This window comes from Lactuca virosa, chromosome 3 (assembly GCF_052849685.1).
Source record: "Lactuca virosa cultivar CGN04683 chromosome 3, Lactuca_virosa_CGN04683_v6, whole genome shotgun sequence".
Lineage (NCBI taxonomy): Eukaryota > Viridiplantae > Streptophyta > Magnoliopsida > Asterales > Asteraceae > Lactuca > Lactuca virosa.
Window position 1 is genome coordinate 334101543 of NC_136428.1, and position 8735 is coordinate 334110277.

Below are 8735 nucleotides of genomic sequence, written 5' to 3' on the forward strand. Positions count from 1 at the left end.
CCCTGTGGTAGTAAAATGATGAAAATGCTCTTGAGTTAACGGACAAAAATAACGGAATGAACAATAAGGACCAAAAATCAGAAGTTTTGAGATCATAAAGACCATCTGTGAGGTTTTTAAACTTAGAGACTAAACTTCAGATTTCAGAATAACACATGGACCATTTATGAAGTTTTGTTTAAGCAATTTTAATGATAACGTTGGAGTTGCTATTAATAAATTAAAGTTGCTTATATATATATATATATATATATATATATATATATATATATATATATATATATATATATATATATATATATATATATATATAGAGAGAGAGAGAGAGAGTTATGTTTCTCGTGAGAACATTTAAAGTAATTTTTTGATTTTATAAACGTTACTTTCAATTTCTCTCTCCTTTTTCTTTCTTTACATATCTCTCTCTTCTTTCTCTCTATAGATATCTCTCTCATCTTAAAGGTGTCTGAACCACCGTCACCATGAGTGGACCGCCGCCAGAACCACCGTAAGTACCCCGGAACCATCCCAACGTTGCCGGAACCACCAAACAGCTCCTTCTTAACTCTTCAGATCTGTTTGTCCGCCACTTCGCTCGGCCTCCCACCGTCGAAAACCACCTCCTCTGCCTTTCCTCTTCTTGAACCATCATCAGATCTTATTTGACCGGCCATAAGATCACCACGAACCATCGCCGGAGAAATCGAAACACCGTCAGAATCACCGGAATTGCGTCGGAATCACAGAAACAACTTCGGAATCACCGGAACAATGTCGGAATCATTGGAACGGCATCGAAATCACCTATCGTTGCCTCTCAAGCTTCACCAGATCGGGTTGTTCACCAGATCCCTCTGCCTCTACTCCTCTCACCGCCGGCCGCTGCTATTGAATCTGAAAGCATTTTTTTATTGAATCTGGAATCATTTGTCGAAAGTCACGGCGAATTTCTGAATTAATTGCTCACAACAACATGCCACAAAGTTACACCATATGAAACCTAATAAATTCTAGTGATGTTTATTAACTCATCAGGAGGTGTCATCTTTTGTTTTCCAATTTTATCAGATTTGATGCATTGAAGATGTGTTTGGTATTAAGTCAGAGTCATCGGAGAAGTAAGCTTCGTTGAAGAGTTGATTGTCACCGGCTTTCAATGTCGTTGGGGAAAGAAATTGTGGATGGAGATGGAGACACTGCAAGTTGCAAATGAAAATTTTTAAAGCTGTGGAGGCGAATGTCGGCGTCATATTTGAATCCCTATTATCAGCAGTGAGTTATCAAAAGAACATATCAAACGGGTCAGTACGTTATTTAAATTTCAAAGTATTCAACCATTTAATGGGCCTCCGACTATAATCCATTTAAAGTTTTAAACATATACTTCAAAATATTTTTATTGATAAAATTCTATTACAATTAAAAATATTGATAATTTACTATTATATTACTATCGACTTTTAATTAAACCGCTTGTAACTTACTTTATGACTTTTTCTTTTATTAATTTTGTTTATCTAATTTATCTTAATTTTATTATATAAAACCCTTTTTAATTGATTGTTTTTTTTACATATTTCACATTATAATACAAAATATTTTAAGAAATATTATCAATAGTTGTTTAATATTAGACAAAATTATTTTTTGCATTCTTGATTCTCTAGTTGTTCTCGTGTATTAATCACATATGATTTATGTACACATGATTCTTTTTCGCGTTCTCAATTCATAGTTGTTCTTGGCCATATTAATCATATGTTATTAAATACATATAATCACATATGATTAAATACATAAAAAAATTATTGAATTGAAAACGTAAAAACGAATATTGTTCATACAAATCATATGTGGTAAGATACATCTAATTATATGTAATTATTTCATAGCTGTTCTTACCCATATTAATCATATGTTATTAAATACATATAATCATATATAATTAAACACATAAGAAAAATTATTGAATCGAAAACATAAAAACGAATCTTGTTCATACAAATCATATGTGATTAGATATCATTTATATACGATAACAAATATTAGCCACATAAATCATATGTGATTAGATACACATAATCACATGTGATTAAATACTTATAATCACATAAATCATATGTAATTATATGTATCTAATCACATATCATTTATATACGATAACAAATATTGAATTAAGAACACGAAAACAAATCTTTTCCAAATAAATCATATATGATTAAATACATATAATCATATGTGATTAAACTCAATACCTACCACCACCACCCTCCACCGTCACCCACCACCACCACCGCCACCTACCACTCATCACCCACCACCTATCACTACTCACCACTACCCACCACCCATTTTATTCATATTTGATTCAATATTTTTTCTCGTGTATATAATTAGATGTGATTATATATGTATTTCATCACATATGATTTTTATTGAGAAAATTCATTTTTGTCCATATAAATCATATGTGATTAGATACATATAATCACATACGATAATACAAGAGAAAATTTATTGAATTCAAACAAAAAAATAAATCTTGCCCAAATAATGATATGTGATTGGATACATATAATCACATATGATTTATGTGAATAATATTCATTTATTAGTTCGTCTCATGTATTTAATCACTAGTGATTATACGTATTTAATCACATGTGATTATGTGTATCTAATCACATATGATTTATGTGGCTAAGATTCTTTTTCGCGTTCTCGATTCAATAATTGTTTTTTTTCCACTTTAATCATTTGTGATAAAATACATTTAATCAGATGTGATTATATGTTTCTAATCATATATGATTTTATTTGGAAAAAACAAATCTTGTCTATTTAAATTATATATGATTAGATACATACAATCACATTTAATTATTTACACGATAACAAATATTGAACCAAGAACGCGAAAACAAATCTTTATCCAAATTAATCATATGTGATTAAATACATATAATCTCATGTGATTATATGAATCTAATCACATATGATTTATGTGGACATAATTCATTTTTGCTTTGTCAATTCAATAGTTGCTCTCATGTATTTTATCACATGCGATTATATGTATAATCGTATGTGATTAAGTACATGAGCACAACTATTGAATCAAGAAGGAAAAAATGAATCTTGTCCACCTCAAATCATATGTGATTATATATATATATATATATATATATATATATATATATATATATATATATATATATATATATATATATATATATATATATATATAGGGAGAGAATCAAATGAGAACACCTAAAAGGTTGAGAACGCGAGAACAATTATGGACCAATCATTTCATAAGGGTATAAAGGGAATTTTACCATGTAATTAATTATGAAAAAGTAGTTATGAGGAATTAATTAATCCTACAATGGGATGTATTATTTTCAATATTGATTTTTTTATATTTTTTCTTAAGGAAATGTTAAAAAAAAAAACATTTTTATTAATTTTTCTTTCAAAACTAAAAATCAAACGTTTTTTTTTGTCTTGTATCACATGATTAATATAATTTCATTCCAAAATGAATAGAAATCATATTTTAAATGAAATATTAAAAAAGTCACTTTTTCACATGATTAATATAATTTCATTCCAAAATGAATAGAAATCATATTTAAAATGAAATATTAAAAAATCACTTTTTTCTACTTTTCGAAATTTAAAGAGAAAATATTAAAAATTATATTACATGTTTCAAACCATTTCAATCGTAACAAAATAAAAACAGTTTTAAAATTTTAATTATTCTATTTTTTAATTGTATTTTTATATATATTGAGAAATCATTTGTTGTTGTATTCATAAATGATTATGTATATTCATTAATGATTATAGGTAACAAATAAATGTTTGAATGAATAAAACACCATACAACGATAAAAAGAAACAATAGGATTATAATCATAAATTTATAAAATACATTACATTAATAGAAAAACCAATACATTTGTAATCAAATGAATAAAGGACAACATGAAGATAAAAAAACTAATTTAATTTTAATCACAACTAAATGCAGAGTATAAAAAAATGTAGTTTGTTGTAATTTTCCTTGACGCTACCATATCACACAAAAGCAAAAAAGGGGGCACATTTCATCATTCTTATTCTTGTATTCACACCTGCAAAATCAATTTCAACAATATTAAAATAAATCACAAACTATTCTTCACTAATTCATTCACTAATTCACAAATGAATGTATGTGTGTCTCCTTTTATAATCATATATAAAAAAGGCAATAATTAACTATAACCTTTTATATTATGGTATTATTCATTTATGATTTATAATTATATTTATTTATGATGAAAATCCCTTTCAAAACCATTTTGAAGAAACTTATTTTAAGAGTATTTTTTAATTATTTTACACAAATGATTGGTTACCTGTAAAATACCAACATAAATGAATAATATTCTAAGTTAACAAAAAGAAATATATTAAATTTAGCAACAAGCAATTGAAATCGAGTCTCAACCCTTCACACACATGTCCACAATTGAACAGATTTAAAAAACACATGTCCACAGTTGAATCAATTTAAAATTATAAATGATTAACACTTATGAGACTAACTATCTATTATAATCTTTTGGCTTAATTAAATTGGGACCTGAAATCTTTCATGAATGAAACAGAGCAACATAATCATACTTTAAAAAATAAAAATCATTAATGATCAATTTATAAACTAATCATAAATATTCATACAGTTATGCCCAAAACAAATTAATAAAGCACAACCACGATAAAATATGAAAATTGGAAGATTTACCGTGACTCCAATCTGAAACTTATTCACATCACCGGACTTTGTCAAATATGATTTAAGTATCAAGAACAATATAAAAAATTAAAAAATATATACATATATGAGCATGATAACAAAGAAACCTGTCAAGAAAGAACGAACACCAGAAAGGGGAATCCGGTGACGATTTTGAAGATCGGTCGAGGAGGAGGAGAAGGCGGACCATAAGTGTGGCGGAGGTGAACGGATGCGTCTTCGGTGGTGGTGCTTGTTCAAAGGCGGTCAATGGTAGTGGCAAGTGATGATGACGGCACACAACAATGGTGGTGATTGTTTTCCAACTTCTTTTTTGTTTCAAAACCCGCTCTCCTCCGATCAATGATGAAGGCTGCCAAAAGAGGATGAAGGCCGACGGTGGTGAGATGTGGATAGCAATGGCAATGACGGCATAACATGAAAAAAAGGGGGTGTGCGGCCGATAAAAAAAATAGATTCAGATTATATTATACCTAAATTATAGAAATTTCCATTTATTTATATTATTTGGATTTCCTATTATACCCTTATCATCATTTCAAAGTTACATATTTAACCCATTAGTTTTATAATTTACATAAATGACCCAGTTTTTAACAGCCCTAGATCTAATTATTTAGAAGGTTTTGATCTGTTCTCGCGTTCTCAACCTTTTAGGTGTTCTCATTTGATCTTACTCCTATATATATATATATATATATATATATATATATATATATATATATATATATATAATCACATGTGATTAATTACACAAAAGAAATTATTCAGTCGAAACCGTAAAAATAAATATTGTCTACATAAATCATATCTGATTAAATACATATAATCACATGTGATTATATATATCCAATCATATATGATTTATGTGGATGAGATTCATGATCACATTCTCGATTAAATAATTATTCTTTGTCCACTATAATCATATGTGATTAAATACATATAATCATATGTGATTATATGTATCTAATCACATATGATTTATACGGACAAAAATAATGGTGCCTATATAAATCATATGTGGTTAGATACATATAATCACATATGATTATATACACAAGAGCAACTATTGAATCAAGAGCACAAAGATAAATATTGTCCACATATATCATATGTGATTACATGCATATAATCACATGTGATTATATGTATCTAATCACATAGAATTTATGTGGAAAATATTTATTTTCGCATTCTCGATTCAGTTGTTGTTCTTGTGTGCTTAATTACATGATATTATATATATCTAATTAGATATGATTTATATGGACAATATCAATTTTCACATTCTTGTTCAATAGTTGTTCTTGTACATTTCGTCACATATGATTTCTGTACACAATATTCATTTTCGTGTTTTTGATTAAATAGTTTTTCTTTTTCCACATTAATCATATGTGATTAATACATACAATCACATATGATTAAATACATAAGAAAAAATATTGACTCATGAATATTATCAATATAAATCATATGCGATTTGATACATATAATCGCATATGATTAAGTACATGAGTACAACTATTGAATTGAGAAAGAAATAATGAATCGTGTCCACATAAGTCATACGTGATTAAATACATATAATCACATGTGATTAAATATATTAGAACAATTATTGAATCAACGCAAGAATAAATATTTTCCATACGATTCATATGTGATTAAATATATATAATCACATGTGATTAAATACACAAGAACAACTATTGAATCAACACGTGAAAACAAATATTGTCCATGTAAATCATATGTGATTAAATACATATAATCACATGTGATTTAATACACGATGGGTGGTTGCAAGTTGTGGTGATAGTGATGGATGGTTGCAAGTGGTGGTGATAGTGATGGGTTGTGGTTTTGGTGGGTGGTGGAGGTGGTTAGTGGTGGCGGGTGGTGATGGTTGGGTGATGATGATGGTGGGTGGTGATGGTGGTGGTGATGGTGGTTGTGGTGGGTAGGTGGTTGGTGGTGGTGGTGGCGGGTGGTGGGTAGTGGTGGGTGGTCGGTGGTGGTGGGTAGTGATGGGTGGTGGTGGCGGGTGGTGGTTGGTGGTGGTAGTGGTGGTGGGTGGTGGTTGTGGTGGGGGGTAGCGGGTGGTGGTGGGGGGTAGCGGGTGGTGGTGGGTGGTGGGTAGTGATGGGTGGTAGGTAGTGGTTGGTGGTGGTGGTAGTGATGGGTGGTAGTGATGGGTGGTGGTGGCGGGTAGTGGTGATGGGTGGTAGGTAGTGGTTGTTGGTGGTGGTGACAGGTGGTGGTGGTGGTTGAATCAACACGTGAAAACAAATATTGTCCATATAAACCATATGTGATTAAATACATATAATCACATGTGATTTAATACACGATGCCAATTATTAAATCGAAAACACGAAAATAAATATGGCACACGTAAATAATATTTTATTAAATACATATAAGCACGTGTAGTTATATGTATCTAATCACATATGATTTACGTGGACAATAATCATTTTTGCATTCTCGATTCACTAGTTTTTCACGTGTATTTAATCACATGTGATTATATGTATTTAATAACATAAAAATCATATATGATTCGATACATATAATCACATGTGACTCGATAAATATAATCACATGTGATTATATACAAGAGAAAATCTAATGAATCAAAAACACAATAACAAATCTTTGTAGGTGGTGGTGAGGGTGGTGGCGGCGGGTGGTAGAGGCGGGGTGGTGGTGATTGATGGTGGTGGCGGTGTATGGTGATGGGTGGGTGGTTGCAAGTGGTGGTGATAATGACGAGTGGTGGGTGGGTGTGGGTGGTGGAGGTAATTTATTTTTGCTTTGTGATTATATGAATCTAATCACATATGATTAAATACATATAATCACATGTGATTATATGAATCTAATCACATATGATTTATGTGGACATAATTCATTTTTGTTTTGTCGATTCAATAGTTGTTCTCATGTATTTTATCACATGTGATTATAGGTATAATCGTATGTGATTAAGTACATGAGCACAACTATTGAATCGAGAAGAAAAAAAATGCATCTTGTCCACCTCAAATCATATATGATTATATACATATAATCACATGTGATTAATTACACTAAAGCAATTATTCAGTCGAAAACCGCAAAAATAAATATTGTATACATAAATCATATATGATTAAATACATATAATCCACTGTAATCATATGTGATTAAATACATATAATCATATGTGATTATATGTATCTAATCACATATGATTTATACGAACAAAAAATAATGATGTATATATAAATCATATGTGATTAGATACATATAATCTCATATTATTATATACACAAGAACAACTATTGAATCGAGAACACAAAGATAAATATTTTCCACATATATCATATTTGATTAAATGCATATAATCACTTGTGATTATATGTATCTAATCACATAGAATTTATGTGGAAAATATTTATTTTCGCGTTCTCGATTCCGTTGTTGTTCTTGTGTGCTTAATTACATGAGATTATATGTATCTAATTAGATATGATTTATATGGACAATATTCATTTTCACATTCTTGTTCAATAGTTGTTCTTGTACATTTAGTCACATATGATTTCTGTACACAAGATTCATTTTCGCGTTTTTGATTAAATAATTTTTCTTTTTATACATTAATCATATGTGATTAATACATACAATCACATATGATTAAATACATAAGAAAAAATATTGACTCATGAATATTATCGATATAAATCATATGCAATTTGATACATAATTAAGTACATGAGTACAACTATTAAATTGAGAAAGAAATAATGAATATTGTCCACATAAATCATATGTGATTAAATACATATAATCACATGTGATTAAATATATTAGAACAATTATTGAATCGACGCAAGAATAAATATTTTTCATAGGAATCATATGTGATTAAATA

General features: G+C 29.2%; 1 long non-coding RNA gene across 1 annotated transcript; it reads right to left on the minus strand.

Moving 5' to 3' along the window:
- Positions 1-3897: 3897 nt before the first annotated feature.
- On the minus strand, positions 3898-5261 carry LOC145163088 (uncharacterized). The gene is made up of 2 exons (XR_013739550.1): positions 4918-5261; positions 3898-4142 (listed from the first exon to the last, which is right to left on the minus strand). It is a non-coding gene; the product is annotated as an uncharacterized LOC145163088 (long non-coding RNA).
- Between the last annotated feature and the right edge of the window lie 3474 nt (positions 5262-8735).